The sequence below is a fragment of the Xenopus laevis genome, chromosome 5L, assembly GCF_017654675.1.
Source record: "Xenopus laevis strain J_2021 chromosome 5L, Xenopus_laevis_v10.1, whole genome shotgun sequence".
NCBI classification, from domain to species: Eukaryota; Metazoa; Chordata; class Amphibia; order Anura; family Pipidae; genus Xenopus; species Xenopus laevis.
In genome coordinates, this window is record NC_054379.1 from 63,309,541 (window position 1) to 63,329,761 (window position 20,221).

At 36.7% G+C, this 20,221-nt stretch overlaps 1 pseudogene; it reads left to right on the forward strand.

Moving 5' to 3' along the window:
* Positions 1-18,672: 18,672 nt before the first annotated feature.
* LOC108716150 lies at positions 18,673-19,946 on the forward strand (annotated as a pseudogene).
* Positions 19,947-20,221: the final 275 nt, after the last annotated feature.

Sequence of the window (20,221 nt, forward strand, 5' to 3'; positions counted from 1 at the left end):
AAATGCATTCCCATAGACTTAGAATGCATTTTGGCAGAGTGCTTTTACAAGTTTTCCTGTTGCTTTTCCTTGATGCAAAACTTTTTGAAGGTGTAGTGTTGGAAGCTAATTCTAATGCCACTTTTAATTTGCAGCCTTGACAACTTTCCAAAAAGTTAAAGGTAATGTTATCCAAAATGCATTCCCATAGACTTAGAATGCATTTTGGCAGAGTGCTTTTGCAAGTTTTCCTGTTGCTTTTCCTAGATGCAAAACTTGTTGAAGGTCTAGTGTTGGAAGCTAATTCTAATGCCATTTTGAATTTGCAGCCCTGACAACTTTCCAAAAAGTTACAGGTAATGTTATCCAAAATGCATTCCCATAGACTAGGAAGGCATTTTGGCAGAGTGCTTTTGCAAGTTTTCCTGTTGCTTTTCCTAGATGCAAAACTTGTTGAAGGTCTAGTGTTGGAAGCTAATTCTAATGCCATTTTGAATTTTCAGCTCTGACAACTTTCCAAAAAGATACAGCTAATGTTAACCAAAATGCATTCCCATAGACTTAGAATGCATTTTGGCAGAGTGCTTTTACAAGTTTTCCTGTTGCTTTTCCTTGATGCAAAACTTTTTGAAGGTGTAGTGTTGGAAGCTAATTCTAATGCCACTTTTAATTTGCAGCCCTGACAACTTTCCAAAAGTTACAGGTAATGTTATCCAAAATGCATTCCCATAGACTTAGAATGCATTTTGGCAGAGTGCTTTTGCAAGTTTTCCTGTTGCTTTTCCTAGATGCAAAACTTGTTGAAGGTCTAGTGTTGGAAGCTAATTCTAATAACACTTTGAATTTGCAGCCCTGACAACTTTTCAAAAAGTTACAGCTAATGTTAACCAGTATGCATTCCTATAGACTTAAAAGGCATTTTGGCAGAGTGCATTGTAAGTTTTCCTGTTGCTTTTCCTAGATGCAAAACTTGTTGAAGGTCTAGTGTTGGAAGCTAATTCTAATGCCATTTTGAATTTTCAGCTCTGACAACTTTCCAAAAAGATACAGCTAATGTTAACCAAAATGCATTCCCATAGACTTAGAATGCATTTTGGCAGAGTGCTTTTACAAGTTTTCCTGTTGCTTTTCCTTGATGCAAAACTTTTTGAAGGTGTAGTGTTGGAAGCTAATTCTAATGCCACTTTTAATTTGCAGCCTTGACAACTTTCCAAAAAGTTAAAGGTAATGTTATCCAAAATGCATTCCCATAGACTTAGAATGCATTTTGGCAGAGTGCTTTTGCAAGTTTTCCTGTTGCTTTTCCTAGATGCAAAACTTGTTGAAGGTCTAGTGTTGGAAGCTAATTCTAATGCCATTTTGAATTTGCAGCCCTGACAACTTTCCAAAAAGTTACAGGTAATGTTATCCAAAATGCATTCCCATAGACTAGGAAGGCATTTTGGCAGAGTGCTTTTGCAAGTTTTCCTGTTGCTTTTCCTAGATGCAAAACTTGTTGAAGGTCTAGTGTTGGAAGCTAATTCTAATGCCATTTTGAATTTTCAGCTCTGACAACTTTCCAAAAAGATACAGCTAATGTTAACCAAAATGCATTCCCATAGACTTAGAATGCATTTTGGCAGAGTGCTTTTACAAGTTTTCCTGTTGCTTTTCCTTGATGCAAAACTTTTTGAAGGTGTAGTGTTGGAAGCTAATTCTAATGCCACTTTTAATTTGCAGCCCTGACAACTTTCCAAAAAGTTACAGGTAATGTTATCCAAAATGCATTCCCATAGACTTAGAATGCATTTTGGCAGAGTGCTTTTGCAAGTTTTCCTGTTGCTTTTCCTAGATGCAAAACTTGTTGAAGGTCTAGTGTTGGAAGCTAATTCTAATGCCATTTTGAATTTGCAGCCCTGACAACTTTCCAAAAAGTTACAGGTAATGTTAACCAAAATGCATTCCCATAGACTTAGAATGCATTTTGGCAGAGTGCTTTTGCAAGTTTTCCTGTTGCTTTTCCTAGATGCAAAACTTGTTGAAGGTCTAGTGTTGGAAGCTAATTCTAATGCCACTTTTGAATTTGCAGCCCTGACAACTTTCCAAAAAGTTACAGGTAATGTTATCCAAAATGCATTCCCATAGACTTAGAATGCATTTTGGCAGAGTGCTTTTGCAAGTTTTCCTGTTGCTTTTCCTAGATGCAAAACTTGTTGAAGGTCTAGTGTTGGAAGCTAATTCTAATGCCACTTTTGAATTTGCAGCCCTGACAACTTTCCAAAAAGTTACAGGTAATGTTATCCAAAATGCATTCCCATAGACTTAGAAGGCATTTTGGCAGAGTGCTTTTGCAAGTTTTCCTGTTGCTTTTCCTAGATGCAAAACTTGTTGAAGGTCTAGTGTTGGAAGCTAATTCTAATGCCATTTTGAATTTTCAGCTCTGACAACTTTCCAAAAAGATACAGCTAATGTTAACCAAAATGCATTCCCATAGACTTAGAATGCATTTTGGCAGAGTGCTTTTACAAGTTTTCCTGTTGCTTTTCCTTGATGCAAAACTTTTTGAAGGTGTAGTGTTGGAAGCTAATTCTAATGCCACTTTTAATTTGCAGCCCTGACAACTTTCCAAAAGTTACAGGTAATGTTATCCAAAATGCATTCCCATAGACTTAGAATGCATTTTGGCAGAGTGCTTTTGCAAGTTTTCCTGTTGCTTTTCCTAGATGCAAAACTTGTTGAAGGTCTAGTGTTGGAAGCTAATTCTAATGCCATTTTGAATTTGCAGCCCTGACAACTTTCCAAAAAGTTACAGGTAATGTTATCCAAAATGCATTCCCATAGACTTAGAATGCATTTTGGCAGAGTGCTTTTGCAAGTTTTCCTGTTGCTTTTCCTAGATGCAAAACTTGTTGAAGGTCTAGTGTTGGAAGCTAATTCTAATGCCATTTTGAATTTGCAGCCCTGACAACTTTCCAAAAAGTTACAGGTAATGTTATCCAAAATGCATTCCCATAGACTAGGAAGGCATTTTGGCAGAGTGCTTTTGCAAGTTTTCCTGTTGCTTTTCCTAGATGCAAAACTTGTTGAAGGTCTAGTGTTGGAAGCTAATTCTAATGCCATTTTGAATTTTCAGCTCTGACAACTTTCCAAAAAGATACAGCTAATGTTAACCAAAATGCATTCCCATAGACTTAGAATGCATTTTGGCAGAGTGCTTTTACAAGTTTTCCTGTTGCTTTTCCTTGATGCAAAACTTTTTGAAGGTGTAGTGTTGGAAGCTAATTCTAATGCCACTTTTAATTTGCAGCCCTGACAACTTTCCAAAAGTTACAGGTAATGTTATCCAAAATGCATTCCCATAGACTTAGAATGCATTTTGGCAGAGTGCTTTTGCAAGTTTTCCTGTTGCTTTTCCTAGATGCAAAACTTGTTGAAGGTCTAGTGTTGGAAGCTAATTCTAATAACACTTTGAATTTGCAGCCCTGACAACTTTTCAAAAAGTTACAGCTAATGTTAACCAGTATGCATTCCTATAGACTTAAAAGGCATTTTGGCAGAGTGCATTGTAAGTTTTCCTGTTGCTTTTCCTAGATGCAAAACTTGTTGAAGGTCTAGTGTTGGAAGCTAATTCTAATGCCATTTTGAATTTTCAGCTCTGACAACTTTCCAAAAAGATACAGCTAATGTTAACCAAAATGCATTCCCATAGACTTAGAATGCATTTTGGCAGAGTGCTTTTACAAGTTTTCCTGTTGCTTTTCCTTGATGCAAAACTTTTTGAAGGTGTAGTGTTGGAAGCTAATTCTAATGCCACTTTTAATTTGCAGCCCTGACAACTTTCCAAAAAGTTACAGGTAATGTTATCCAAAATGCATTCCCATAGACTTAGAATGCATTTTGGCAGAGTGCTTTTGCAAGTTTTCCTGTTGCTTTTCCTAGATGCAAAACTTGTTGAAGGTCTAGTGTTGGAAGCTAATTCTAATGCCATTTTGAATTTGCAGCCCTGACAACTTTCCAAAAAGTTACAGGTAATGTTATCCAAAATGCATTCCCATAGACTAGGAAGGCATTTTGGCAGAGTGCTTTTGCAAGTTTTCCTGTTGCTTTTCCTAGATGCAAAACTTGTTGAAGGTCTAGTGTTGGAAGCTAATTCTAATGCCATTTTGAATTTTCAGCTCTGACAACTTTCCAAAAAGATACAGCTAATGTTAACCAAAATGCATTCCCATAGACTTAGAATGCATTTTGGCAGAGTGCTTTTACAAGTTTTCCTGTTGCTTTTCCTTGATGCAAAACTTTTTGAAGGTGTAGTGTTGGAAGCTAATTCTAATGCCACTTTTAATTTGCAGCCCTGACAACTTTCCAAAAGTTACAGGTAATGTTATCCAAAATGCATTCCCATAGACTTAGAATGCATTTTGGCAGAGTGCTTTTGCAAGTTTTCCTGTTGCTTTTCCTAGATGCAAAACTTGTTGAAGGTCTAGTGTTGGAAGCTAATTCTAATAACACTTTGAATTTGCAGCCCTGACAACTTTTCAAAAAGTTACAGCTAATGTTAACCAGTATGCATTCCTATAGACTTAAAAGGCATTTTGGCAGAGTGCATTGTAAGTTTTCCTGTTGCTTTTCCTAGATGCAAAACTTGTTGAAGGTCTAGTGTTGGAAGCTAATTCTAATGCCATTTTGAATTTTCAGCTCTGACAACTTTCCAAAAAGATACAGCTAATGTTAACCAAAATGCATTCCCATAGACTTAGAATGCATTTTGGCAGAGTGCTTTTACAAGTTTTCCTGTTGCTTTTCCTTGATGCAAAACTTTTTGAAGGTGTAGTGTTGGAAGCTAATTCTAATGCCACTTTTAATTTGCAGCCTTGACAACTTTCCAAAAAGTTAAAGGTAATGTTATCCAAAATGCATTCCCATAGACTTAGAATGCATTTTGGCAGAGTGCTTTTGCAAGTTTTCCTGTTGCTTTTCCTAGATGCAAAACTTGTTGAAGGTCTAGTGTTGGAAGCTAATTCTAATGCCATTTTGAATTTGCAGCCCTGACAACTTTCCAAAAAGTTACAGGTAATGTTATCCAAAATGCATTCCCATAGACTTAGGAAGGCATTTTGGCAGAGTGCTTTTGCAAGTTTTCCTGTTGCTTTTCCTAGATGCAAAACTTGTTGAAGGTCTAGTGTTGGAAGCTAATTCTAATGCCATTTTGAATTTTCAGCTCTGACAACTTTCCAAAAAGATACAGCTAATGTTAACCAAAATGCATTCCCATAGACTTAGAATGCATTTTGGCAGAGTGCTTTTACAAGTTTTCCTGTTGCTTTTCCTTGATGCAAAACTTTTTGAAGGTGTAGTGTTGGAAGCTAATTCTAATGCCACTTTTAATTTGCAGCCCTGACAACTTTCCAAAAGTTACAGGTAATGTTATCCAAAATGCATTCCCATAGACTTAGAATGCATTTTGGCAGAGTGCTTTTGCAAGTTTTCCTGTTGCTTTTCCTAGATGCAAAACTTGTTGAAGGTCTAGTGTTGGAAGCTAATTCTAATAACACTTTGAATTTGCAGCCCTGACAACTTTTCAAAAAGTTACAGCTAATGTTAACCAGTATGCATTCCTATAGACTTAAAAGGCATTTTGGCAGAGTGCATTGTAAGTTTTCCTGTTGCTTTTCCTAGATGCAAAACTTGTTGAAGGTCTAGTGTTGGAAGCTAATTCTAATGCCATTTTGAATTTTCAGCTCTGACAACTTTCCAAAAAGATACAGCTAATGTTAACCAAAATGCATTCCCATAGACTTAGAATGCATTTTGGCAGAGTGCTTTTACAAGTTTTCCTGTTGCTTTTCCTTGATGCAAAACTTTTTGAAGGTGTAGTGTTGGAAGCTAATTCTAATGCCACTTTTAATTTGCAGCCTTGACAACTTTCCAAAAAGTTAAAGGTAATGTTATCCAAAATGCATTCCCATAGACTTAGAATGCATTTTGGCAGAGTGCTTTTGCAAGTTTTCCTGTTGCTTTTCCTAGATGCAAAACTTGTTGAAGGTCTAGTGTTGGAAGCTAATTCTAATGCCATTTTGAATTTGCAGCCCTGACAACTTTCCAAAAAGTTACAGGTAATGTTATCCAAAATGCATTCCCATAGACTAGGAAGGCATTTTGGCAGAGTGCTTTTGCAAGTTTTCCTGTTGCTTTTCCTAGATGCAAAACTTGTTGAAGGTCTAGTGTTGGAAGCTAATTCTAATGCCATTTTGAATTTTCAGCTCTGACAACTTTCCAAAAAGATACAGCTAATGTTAACCAAAATGCATTCCCATAGACTTAGAATGCATTTTGGCAGAGTGCTTTTACAAGTTTTCCTGTTGCTTTTCCTTGATGCAAAACTTTTTGAAGGTGTAGTGTTGGAAGCTAATTCTAATGCCACTTTTAATTTGCAGCCCTGACAACTTTCCAAAAGTTACAGGTAATGTTATCCAAAATGCATTCCCATAGACTTAGAATGCATTTTGGCAGAGTGCTTTTGCAAGTTTTCCTGTTGCTTTTCCTAGATGCAAAACTTGTTGAAGGTCTAGTGTTGGAAGCTAATTCTAATGCCATTTTGAATTTGCAGCCCTGACAACTTTCCAAAAAGATACAGCTAATGTTAACCAAAATGCATTCCCATAGACTTAGAATGCATTTTGGCAGAGTGCTTTTGCAAGTTTTCCTGTTGCTTTTCCTAGATGCAAAACTTGTTGAAGGTCTAGTGTTGGAAGCTAATTCTAATGCCATTTTGAATTTGCAGCCCTGACAACTTTCCAAAAAGTTACAGGTAATGTTATCCAAAATGCATTCCCATAGACTTAGAATGCATTTTGGCAGAGTGCTTTTGCAAGTTTTCCTGTTGCTTTTCCTAGATGCAAAACTTGTTGAAGGTCTAGTGTTGGAAGCTAATTCTAATGCCATTTTGAATTTGCAGCCCTGACAACTTTCCAAAAAGTTACAGGTAATGTTATCCAAAATGCATTCCCATAGACTTAGAAGGCATTTTGGCAGAGTGCTTTTGCAAGTTTTCCTGTTGCTTTTCCTAGATGCAAAACTTGTTGAAGGTCTAGTGTTGGAAGCTAATTCTAATGCCATTTTGAATTTTCAGCTCTGACAACTTTCCAAAAAGATACAGCTAATGTTAACCAAAATGCATTCCCATAGACTTAGAATGCATTTTGGCAGAGTGCTTTTACAAGTTTTCCTGTTGCTTTTCCTTGATGCAAAACTTTTTGAAGGTGTAGTGTTGGAAGCTAATTCTAATGCCACTTTTAATTTGCAGCTCTGACAACTTTCCAAAAGTTACAGGTAATGTTATCCAAAATGCATTCCCATAGACTTAGAATGCATTTTGGCAGAGTGCTTTTGCAAGTTTTCCTATTGCTTTTCCTAGATGCAAAACTTGTTGAAGGTCTAGTGTTGGAAGCTAATTCTAATAACACTTTGAATTTGCAGCCCTGACAACTTTTCAAAAAGTTACAGCTAATGTTAACCAGTATGCATTCCTATAGACTTAAAAGGCATTTTGGCAGAGTGCATTGTAAGTTTTCCTGTTGCTTTTCCTAGATGCAAAACTTGTTGAAGGTCTAGTGTTGGAAGCTAATTCTAATGCCATTTTGAATTTTCAGCTCTGACAACTTTCCAAAAAGATACAGCTAATGTTAACCAAAATGCATTCCCATAGACTTAGAATGCATTTTGGCAGAGTGCTTTTACAAGTTTTCCTGTTGCTTTTCCTTGATGCAAAACTTTTTGAAGGTGTAGTGTTGGAAGCTAATTCTAATGCCACTTTTAATTTGCAGCCTTGACAACTTTCCAAAAAGTTACAGGTAATGTTATCCAAAATGCATTCCCATAGACTTAGAATGCATTTTGGCAGAGTGCTTTTGCAAGTTTTCCTGTTGCTTTTCCTAGATGCAAAACTTGTTGAAGGTCTAGTGTTGGAAGCTAATTCTAATGCCATTTTGAATTTGCAGCCCTGACAACTTTCCAAAAAGTTACAGGTAATGTTATCCAAAATGCATTCCCATAGACTAGGAAGGCATTTTGGCAGAGTGCTTTTGCAAGTTTTCCTGTTGCTTTTCCTAGATGCAAAACTTGTTGAAGGTCTAGTGTTGGAAGCTAATTCTAATGCCATTTTGAATTTTCAGCTCTGACAACTTTCCAAAAAGATACAGCTAATGTTAACCAAAATGCATTCCCATAGACTTAGAATGCATTTTGGCAGAGTGCTTTTACAAGTTTTCCTGTTGCTTTTCCTTGATGCAAAACTTTTTGAAGGTGTAGTGTTGGAAGCTAATTCTAATGCCACTTTTAATTTGCAGCCCTGACAACTTTCCAAAAGTTACAGGTAATGTTATCCAAAATGCATTCCCATAGACTTAGAATGCATTTTGGCAGAGTGCTTTTGCAAGTTTTCCTGTTGCTTTTCCTAGATGCAAAACTTGTTGAAGGTCTAGTGTTGGAAGCTAATTCTAATAACACTTTGAATTTGCAGCCCTGACAACTTTTCAAAAAGTTACAGCTAATGTTAACCAGTATGCATTCCTATAGACTTAAAAGGCATTTTGGCAGAGTGCATTGTAAGTTTTCCTGTTGCTTTTCCTAGATGCAAAACTTGTTGAAGGTCTAGTGTTGGAAGCTAATTCTAATGCCATTTTGAATTTTCAGCTCTGACAACTTTCCAAAAAGATACAGCTAATGTTAACCAAAATGCATTCCCATAGACTTAGAATGCATTTTGGCAGAGTGCTTTTACAAGTTTTCCTGTTGCTTTTCCTTGATGCAAAACTTTTTGAAGGTGTAGTGTTGGAAGCTAATTCTAATGCCACTTTTAATTTGCAGCCCTGACAACTTTCCAAAAGTTACAGGTAATGTTATCCAAAATGCATTCCCATAGACTTAGAATGCATTTTGGCAGAGTGCTTTTGCAAGTTTTCCTGTTGCTTTTCCTAGATGCAAAACTTGTTGAAGGTCTAGTGTTGGAAGCTAATTCTAATGCCATTTTGAATTTGCAGCCCTGACAACTTTCCAAAAAGATACAGCTAATGTTATCCAAAATGCATTCCCATAGACTTAGAATGCATTTTGGCAGAGTGCTTTTGCAAGTTTTCCTGTTGCTTTTCCTAGATGCAAAACTTGTTGAAGGTCTAGTGTTGGAAGCTAATTCTAATGCCATTTTGAATTTGCAGCCCTGACAACTTTCCAAAAAGATACAGCTAATGTTAACCAAAATGCATTCCCATAGACTTAGAATGCATTTTGGCAGAGTGCTTTTACAAGTTTTCCTGTTGCTTTTCCTTGATGCAAAACTTTTGAAGGTGTAGTGTTGGAAGCTAATTCTAATGCCAATTTGAATTTGAAGCCCTGACAACTTTCCAAAAAGTTACAGGTAATGTTATCCAAAATGCATTCCCATAGACTTAGAATGCATTTTGGCAGAGTGCTTTTGCAAGTTTTCCTGTTGCTTTTCCTAGATGCAAAACTTGTTGAAGGTCTAGTGTTGGAAGCTAATTCTAATGCCAATTTGAATTTCCAGCCCTGACAACTTTCCCAAAAGTTACAGGTAATGTTATCCAAAATGCATTCCCATAGACTTAGAATGCATTTTGGCAGAGTGCTTTTGCAAGTTTTCCTGTTGCTTTTCCTAGATGCAAAACTTGTTGAAGGTCTAGTGTTGGAAGCTAATTCTAATGCCACTTTGTATTTGCAGCCCTGACAACTTTTCAAAAAGTTACAGCTAATGTTAACCAGTATGCATTCCTATAGACTTAAAAGGCATTTTGGCAGAGTGCATTGTAAGTGTTCCTGTTGCTTTTCCTTGATGCAAAACTTTTTGAAGGTGTAATGTTGGAAGCTAATTCTAATGCCATTTTGAATTTGCAGCCCTGACAACTTTCCAAAAAGATACAGCTAATGTTAACCAAAATGCATTCCCATAGACTTAGAATGCATTTTGGCAGAGTGCTTTTACAAGTTTTCCTGTTGCTTTTCCTTGATGCAAAACTTTTTGAAGGTGTAGTGTTGGAAGCTAATTCTAATGCCACTTTTAATTTGCAGCCCTGACAACTTTCCAAAAAGTTGCAGGTAATGTTATCCAAAATGCATTCCCATAGACTTAGAATGCATTTTGGCAGAGTGCTTTTGCAAGTTTTCCTGTTGCTTTTCCTAGATGCAAAACTTGTTGAAGGTCTAGTGTTGGAAGCTAATTCTAAAGCCATTTTGAATTTGCAGCCCTGACAACTTTCCAAAAAGTTACAGGTAATGTTATCCAAAATGCATTCCCATAGACTTAGAATGCATTTTGGTAGAGTGCTTTTGCAAGTTTTCCTGTTGCTTTTCCTAGATGCAAAACTTGTTGAAGGTCTAGTGTTGGAAGCTAATTCTAATGCCACTTTGAATTTGCAGCCCTGACAACTTTTCAAAAAGTTACAGCTAATGTTAACCAGTATGCATTCCTATAGACTTAAAAGGCATTTTGGCAGAGTGCATTGTAAGTGTTCCTGTTGCTTTTCCTTGATGCAAAACTTTTTGAAGGTGTAATGTTGGAAGCTAATTCTAATGCCATTTTGAATTTGCAGCCCTGACAACTTTCCAAAAAGATACAGCTAATGTTAACCAAAATGCATTCCCATAGACTTAGAATGCATTTTGGCAGAGTGCTTTTACAAGTTTTCCTGTTGCTTTTCCTTGATGCAAAACTTTTTGAAGGTGTAGTGTTGGAAGCTAATTCTAATGTCACTTTTAATTTGCAGCCCTGACAACTTTCCAAAAAGTTACAGGTAATGTTATCCAAAATGCATTCCCATAGACTTAGAATGCATTTTGGCAGAGTGCTTTTGCAAGTTTTCCTGTTGCTTTTCCTAGATGCAAAACTTGTTGAAGGTCTAGTGTTGGAAGCTAATTCTAATGCCATTTTGAATTTGCAGCGCTGACAACTTTCCAAAAAGTTACAGGTAATGTTATCCAAAATGCATTCCCATAGACTTAGAATGCATTTTGGTAGAGTGCTTTTGCAAGTTTTCCTGTTGCTTTTCCTAGATGCAAAACTTGTTGAAGGTCTAGTGTTGGAAGCTAATTCTAATGCCATTTTGAATTTGCAGCCCTGACAACTTTCCAAAAAGTTACAGGTAATGTTATCCAAAATGCATTCCCATAGACTTAGAATGCATTTTGGCAGAGTGCTTTTGCAAATTTTCCTGTTGCTTTTCCTAGATGCGAAACTTTTTGAAGGTCTAGTGTTGGAAGCTAATTCTAATGCCACTTTTAATTTGCAGCCTTGACAACTTTCCAAAAAGATACAGGTAATGTTATCCAAAATGCATTCCCATAGGGGGGCGTGGCTTGTCGTCAGCACTGAATGGCAGCATAGTCTGAGACCTCTGCGAATCTACTCTCCCTGTGAGCACCTAACAACCTGCATTTGAATCCTGCAAAGATGAAAAAGCATGCTAAGAACCAACAACAAACTCCCAAACCCAGACCTAGCAAAATCGCTAGGGAATTACCTGATCCAGACGAGTTTTTTGATCCTGTTGATAGAGACACAAGGGGATCCAAGATGGCGGCCGCAAAAAAACGTGAGTCTGCTAAAAACACTGACATAGTCAGTGAAAGCTCGTTTGGCAAAGCTGCAAGAGGGAGAAATCGGCAGACTGATATGCCTATTTTAACTGAATGTGATACTGAGCACTCTGACTCTGAAAGTAAGGAAGAGGAAGATATTCGCTCATATTTAAAATGCTTACCATCTAAAGCTGAAATCAAAAGCATGCTGCAGAACTTATCTGTTGTGTTAACTGATGAAATGAGAGATATAAGGAAAGACATAGTAAACATAGCAGTGAGAACTGACACTATAGAAAAAGCGCAGGAGAAATTACTTAAACACAATACATACTTGCATAAGACTGTAAAAAAGCAAGCTCAACAAATTGAGGAGCTTGAAAGGCAAATGGAGGACTTTGAAAACAGAAGCAGAAGGGTTAATCTGAGAGTAAGAGGCATCCCTGAAATAATTACTCAAGGTGAACTGAAACAAGCACTGTGGCAAATCTTTAACAGCATTCTCAATAGAGATACTGCAACTGAAATTAAAATGGACAGATTTCACAGAGTGGCTAAGACAAAAAATGCACCTCATGGAGCTCCCAGAGATGTCCTTTGCGCTCTGCATAACTTCACAGAGAAGGAGGAAATCATCTCTAAAGCAAGAGAAATAAACAACATCACATACGAAGATAGCAAAATACTAATTTTCCAAGACATCTCGTGGAAAACCCTCAGCAAGAGAAGAAATCTTAAACCTCTCACAGATGCTATAAAGGAAAAAGGCCTACAATTCAAGTGGGGATTCCCTTTTCACATATCGGTGAGAAAGGAGGGACAATGGATGGTACTGAAATCTCCTAAGGACACTGAGGAATTCTGCAAAAAGCTGGACATTGAAAAACCACCTCTCCCAGGATGGGATGTCATCCCAACGCCTGACTTCTCATTGGAAAAATTACCGGAATTTTTTATAACTCCATTGAAGCAAACTAAGAAGATGGCCTCTACACCTGATCCCAGAGGAGAAAAAGACTTGACCTTTGCCATAAATAATGACACTTGAAGAGAACTCTTAACAACCTTATTTCTTTATTTGGGCACAATGCACCTCCTCTTCATAAATCTTTAAATTGTGTTTAATATGTTAATCAAAAATTTTGTGTCTTGCAGGTTAGACATTATATCTGAATGTTTATATACTTAGATGAGAAGCTCACAGGGTAAGAATAATGCCAAATTGAATTTACAAACATTCCAATTTTCTCAAAAGTTACAGCTAATGTTAACCTAAATGCTCTCCCATAGACTTACATTGCATTTTGGCACAGTGGTTTTTCAAGTGTTCATGTTGCTTATCATTAATGAAAAACTTGTAGAAGGTGTAGTGTTGGAAGCTAATCATAATGCCAAATTGAATTTACAAACCTGCCAGCTTTCTCAAAAGTTACATCTAGTGTTAACCTGAATGCTCTCCCATAGACTTATGGTTTCAATAATTTTTTATTAAGTATTTTCAAGTATACATAGTCATATTGATGACATTATACATTATATATGTTTACATAAAACATAAATATATAAACATGAGTCATATGATCTATAACAACAATGTTAATATTTACATAATAACATATATTAAACAGTTTCCATGTAACAGCCTATCTTAACAAACAGATATGTTATGTTATATTATATTCATATTTCAGTTGCCTTTAAATGTTTATTTCCTTTATCTGATGGTCAGTAAGGCAATTCAAGCGGATTGATGAAAAAAAAACAAAAATACGAATTTCTCCATTACATGTTTTTAAGATATTGGTAGATACAAAGTTGTTATATCTATTTAGGTTTGTTGAAGACTGATTCAGAATATTGCTAATTGATTATTCAAATATCAATATCTATTGCACCAGCTGTCAAATGCATTAAACAAGTTGAACCTAGTTACCATGAAAATGGAGGAATGATATCCCCCACATAGATCCCAGTGACTTCGGATCTTTGATCAAGTGCAGAAGGATACAGTACACATGTTTACTAGAAAATCTTAACTATGAGTATCTAAACTAAACTGAACTAAACTAAACTATACTAAACGAACATTCTAAACTAAGTTGCTTTGTTAGGTCCCAAGGTGTCTATTAGAGTAAGTTGTTCTTTATAGGCTGATCAGGAATAATATCCAACAAGGCCATAGATCATCTTTTACCCTAAAGTGAGGAGGCTTAAATTTCATAACATTTATATAAAGACATATATATATACATCTCAAGGGCTCTAGAACTCCAAAACCGTGGATTCAGTATAGATAGTAGGCCATAGGTTCGCCCTTCTCAGGAATGATTGTAAAGTGCCACATCTGATAGCCCATGATTTTTCTGCTAATAAGTTTGATTCTACTCTTTTGAGTATCTCATCAATTTTGGGTATAATCAGAGATTTCCAATTACTTGCTATCAGGTTTCTGGTAGTGATAAAGATGTGGTTCATTATTAGCCTCTCCTGAGGGGGTAAGTCCATTGTTCCTAGGTGAAATAGTACCATACCAGGGGGGATTGTATCCAATGAGACTGGTAGTTTTTTAAGAAAGTTATTGATATATATCCACATATTCTGGAGTTTAGGACAACTCCAGAATATGTGTAAAAGGGATCCCGTTTGGTTGCAATTTCTCCAACAAAGGGGAGATGCTTTAGGATCAAATTTAGTGTTTTTTCTGGAGTCATATACCACTGCCAAACACATTAAATAAAATTTTCCTGATGGGTGACACAGTGTGATGTCTTTCTTAAGGATTTATAGGCTATTTCCCATTCTTCCTGATCAATGTCAAGCTGAAGGAGCTCCTGCCACTTACTTAGCTGCCATCTGGGTGTTTCATCTTTCAATTCTAATAGGGATTTATAAAAGGTAGGTATACCTTTTAAGTTTGTTTTTTCTGGTTGGAGTAGTTTTTTAATTTTTGGTGGGAAGACTAAAGGAGTAAGGGGGTGTTTAGTTAAAAATCTGTGAATTTTCAGGTAAGTAGGTTTATCTGATGTAGGGATATCGTACATTGCATTTTGGCACAGTGATTTTGCAAGTGTTCTTGTTGCTTCTCATTGATGAAAAACTTGTTAAAAGTGTAGAGTTGGAAGATAATTCTTACGCCATATAGGATTTGTATGTCTGCCAACATTCCCAAAAGTTACAGCTAATGTTAACCTAAATGTTCTCCCATAGACTTACATTGCATTTTGGCACAGTGATTTTTCAAGTGTTCATGTTGCTTATCAATAATGAAAAACTTGTAGAAGGTGTAGTGTTGGAAGCTAATTATAATGCCAAATTGAATTTACAAACCTTCCAACTTTCTCAAAAGTTACAGCTACTGTTAACCTAAATGCTCTCCCATAGACTTACATTGCATTTTGGCACAGTGATTTTGCAAGTGTTCTTGTTTCTTCTCATTGATGACCAAGTTTTTTAAAGGTGAAGAGTTGGAAGCTTATTTTTACGCCATATAGTATTTGTATCCCTGCCAAAAATCACAATATTTACAGCTAATCTTAAACTAAATGCTCTAACATAGACTTACATTGCATTTTGGCACAGTGATTTTTCAAGTGTTCATGTTGCTTATCATTAATGAAAAACTTGTAGAAGGTGTAGTGTATGAAGCTAATTCTTACACCATATAGGATTTGTATCCCTGCCAACATTACCAAAAGTTACAGCTAATGTTAACCTAAATGCTCTCCCATAGACTTACATTGTATTTTGGCACAGTGATTTTGCAAGTGTTCTTGTTTCTTCTCATTGATGAAAAACTTGTTAAAAGTGTAGAGTTGGAAGGTTATTCTTACGCCATATAGGATTTGTATCCCTGCCAACATTACCAAAAGTTACAGCTAATGTTAACCTAAATGCTCTCCCATAGACTTACATTGTATTTTGGCACAGTAATTTTTCAAGTGTTCATGTTGCTTATCATTAATGAAAAACTTGTAGAAGGTGTAGTGTTGGAAGCTAATCATAATGCCAAATTGAATTTACAAACCTGCCAACTTTCTCGAAAGTTACAGCTAGTGTTAACCTACATGCTCTCCTGTAGACTTACATTGCATTTTGGCACAGTGATTTTGCAAGTGTCTTTGTTTCTTCTCCTTGATGAAAAACTTGTTAAAGGTGTAGTGTTGGAAGCTAATTAGTGACGTGGCGAAAGAAAGATTTGACAGACCGCGAGCTTCTGGGCACATGTGATGATGCGGCAAGGGAGGGCAAGACTAATGATGTGTTTGTAGGTGCCAAGAACAGCGTTATTGTCCCTGTAGGACAATAACGCTGTTCTTGGCACCTACAGTTATCAGATGCGCAAGAACCAAAATTGAAGCAAGATCTGGCAGACACATCATTAGTCTTGCCCTCCCTTGCCGCGTCATCACATGTGCCCGGAAGCTCGCGGTCTGTCAAATCTTTCTTTCACCACGTCACAGACCCGGAAGTGGTGGTGTGCGAAATCTCGCGAGACGCGAGCAAATGAGTAACGACTCTCTATTTAAATTTTCGGACGAGGAGCGCTCGCCACTAATGCCCCTGAAGAAGCCGATCTAGTCGTCGAAACGCATTCCAATCTTCCACCCTGTCCCTAAGTAGTTAGGTAGCATTGGCATACTGGGGCTGAAAACGGAAGGGTGGGAGCGGGTGATGCTACCTTTTAGCTTAATGCATATTTGACCCCATAGGGTTTCGCATTCAAGCGTTCACTTAGCTCACTGGTCCACCATCTGCAGTTTTTAATTAATTGTTTTTTATGGACAGATGTCCAGCACTGCTGAGAGGTTCAAACAGCAGTGGGTGTGTGGTTTCGGAGCGCTTTTTAAATAATTGGATTAAATGTTACGTTTTAAACACTTGATACATTGTTTGCACTAGACACTGAACTGGTTTGCTTTGAAGTATAGGGTGGATACTCTGTTACATAAGTGTCCCTCTGGCTTCAGTGTGTTGTTACATATAATAATAATAAAACAGTACCTTGTACTTGATCCCAACTAAGATATAATGAATCCTTATTGGAAGCAAAATAAGCCTATTGGATTTATTTAATGTTTACATGATTTTCTAGTAGAATTAAGGACTGAAGATCTAAATTACAGAAAGATCAGTTATCCGGAAAATACCAGGTCCCGAGCATTCTGCATAACAGTACTCACTAAAATGATGTATTTTATATAGTATAGTATAGGAATATTGCTCTCACCGTTCTCTTTAGTGCAAGCACATAAAAAGTCCATCCAAGCTCTAAACCTGTAGGTTTAGAGCTTGGATGGACTTTTTATCTAATGGCATTGTTATGACCCAGGCAGATATTAAGTGGTTTTTAAACTTACATTTATCCCAGACTAATACCATTTAAAAAAAAAATGGTACCCACCAATTAAAATGACCCCACCAGGAAAGCACAGGCATAAAGCTTGATTATATATCAGGGGCATTTCTGCCATGACGCAAGATGAGCACCTTGCCTCAGGCGATGATTCCCCTGAAGTTACCAGGGGAAAGAAAAAAAGACGGTCCTGGTAACTTTAAAAGTTGAATTTCTGGTTATTAAACTGGAAATACATCTTTTCTAGCACCCCCAGACCCCCGCCCGTGTTAAAGTAAGTGCGAGGGGCAGGGGGGGGCAGCATTGCAAACGCTGTCTCAGGCAGCATTAATACCTATACGCCCTTTGTTATCTAAGCCTTAGTTTTTCTTAAGATCTTTCTCTTTCTTTCTATCTGATCCTCTCTCTCTGCCAGGATTTACTGCCAACAGTAAATTGTACAACTTAGTATATCAGTTTTATAACTGCTTTATACGGGACGATCAAACATGCTTGTGACAGACAAATTATTAAAGGGGTTGTTCATTTTAAACTTAGTTAAATTTAACTTAATATGATGTAGAGAGTGATATTCTAATATTATTTGCAATTTTATTCATTTTTTATTACTTGTGGTTTTTACTTTATTTAAATTTTTATTCAGCAGCTTTCCAGGTTCCAGCTTCAGCAATCTAGTTAAAAGGTTCCAAATTACCCTAGCAACCATGCATTTATTTGAATGAGAGACTGGAAAATGAATAGGAGAGGGCCCAAATATAAAGATGAGTCATAAAAAGTAGCAATAACAATATATTTTTAGCCTTACAGAGCATTTGTTTTTTTTATATAGCAAATAATTTAAAAACCATAAAAAAGAAAAAATGAAGGCCAATTGAAAGTTCCTTAAAATTAACCTTTCTATAACATACTAAGGGACACATTTACTTAGCTCGAGTGAAGGATTAGAATAAAAAATACTTCGAATTTTGAAGTATATTTTTGGCTACTTCAACCATTGAATTGGCTACTTCGGCCTTCGACTTTGAGTCGAACGATTCGAACTAAAAATCGTTCGACTATTCAACCATTCGATAGTCGAAGTACTGTCTCTTTAAAAAAACTTTGACCACCTACTTCGCCACCTAAAACCTACCGAGCATCAATGTTAGCCTAGGGGGAAGGTCCCCATAGGCTTTCTAGCCAATTTGGGATTGAAGGAAAATCGTTCGATCGATGGATTAAAATCTTTCGAATCGTTCGATTTGAAGGATTTAATCATTCGATCGAACGATTTTTCCTTCGATCGTTCGATCGCAGGAAATGTGGTAAATCCTTCGACTTCGATATTCGAAGTCGAAGGATTTTACTTCAACGGTCGAATATCGAGGGTTAATTAACCCTCGATATTCGACGCTAAGTAAATGTGCCCCTAAATGTTAACTTAAAGGTGAACCGCCACTTTAACATATTAATGTATTATTATGTGTTGTACCTTTACTGGGAATTTTGATTAATTTTTATTTGGTGGGGCCCAGGGGCCACACAGAGATTACTCCTTCCGAGTAATATTTTAAGAAAACTAAAAATATAAAGATCAATTTATATATTAGACATGCAAGGGTTAGGGAAATAAGAGAGCAAGGGGCTGGAAGCAGGCAGGCAAGTGCAGGCAAGGTCTAAAGTCTTTTCAGTGACTCTATAAATAAATAACTGGACAGAAATGTCCGATTATACTGTATATGATAGCTTCATAAATATATGGAATCTCATTTATTCTTTTAACAGACCAAGAAACCTTCAGAGAGAAAAATGGAAGTTTCCTCTACAACAGTCTTCAACTTCACTGATATCTCAGAAGATGATGGCAAAGTTTGCAACTTGGATGATGTCAGACAGTTTAAGAAAAAGTTTGCACCTGTTGTACTTGCCCTGATTTTTGCCGTTGGACTTGTAGGCAACCTATTGGTTATTATAACTTTCAGGTACTATAAGAGAACAAAATCTATGACAGATGTGTACCTTTTGAACATGGCAGTAGCTGACATACTATTTGTTTTTACACTCCCATTCTGGTCTGTATGGGAGACCAGTTTTTACACTCCCATTCTGGTTTGTATGCCAACAACAGCATGCTGCATGTAAAATTGATGGCATAGAGAAATAAATTTGCACATGAAATCCTTGAAAATCCACTCTCCTTTTTGATAAAAAAGAAGAGTGGATTTTCAAGGATTTCATGTGCAAATTTATTTATCTATGCCATCAATTTTACATGCAGCATGCTGTTGTTGGCATGTGTTGGCTTTGATCGCTATGTTGCAATTGTCCAGGTTACTAAATCATTTCGGTTCATCACAGCCACTATGGCATACAAAAGAGTGATTTGTCTGTTTGTGTGGATCATGTCTGCTTGCCTTTCCAGTCTAACGTATTCTTTCAGTAAGTGTTATAAGCATAACGAGAGATTTGTTTGTGAAGCAAGTTACCCAGAAGATAAAACCGCAATTAAAGTGGAAGCTAGCAGTTATAATTGTGCAAATTACCCTAGGCTTTTGTATTCCTTTTTTCGTAATGTTTTTTTGTTACTTATGTATAATCATGACACTTCTGCAGGCACATAATTCTCAAAGGCACAAGGCAATACGTGTCATAGTTGCTGTGGTGGCTGTATTCTTAGTCTGCCAGGTACCATATAATTTTCTCCTTTTAATTAAAGCTACACAGCTGGGGCGTACAGACAGGCAATGCTCAGAAAAAATTAACTATGCCTATGCATTTTTTATCACTGAAACTCTGGCCTTTTTTCACTGCTGCCTCAATCCTGTGGTCTATGCATTTGTTGGGGTGAAATTTAGAAATTACTTTATAAAAATAATGCAAGATCTATGGTGTATAAGCAAACAGTATATGGTAGGTAATCGCATTTCCCGAGCAACATCTGAAATTTACACCTCCAGGAGAACAAGTGAAGTCTATGTCACAGAAGGTGGCTCTTCATTTACAATGTAACATTCTTAAAGTGATACTGACACTAAAAATTTTCTTTTCAAACTATTAATCTACATTAAAAGTTACATACCTTGATCGTTTTTTGTTGATAGTTCTGCTTTTGTAAGTAATTATTACTTGAAGTTCCTAAACCTGACTGTTTTGCCAACCTGGCTGTCCCATCTCAATATGTCAGAGTTCTAAGACTACTGCTGCACAAATATGGCAGCCCCCTCATAGAGGAACATGGGGTCACCAAAGGTAATGTAAATGTATCAGGCAAATCTTTTATGGCAAAATTATAAATAGCATTCAAAGATAATGTTATGATGGATATAAAAAAGGTTATTTTCTGGT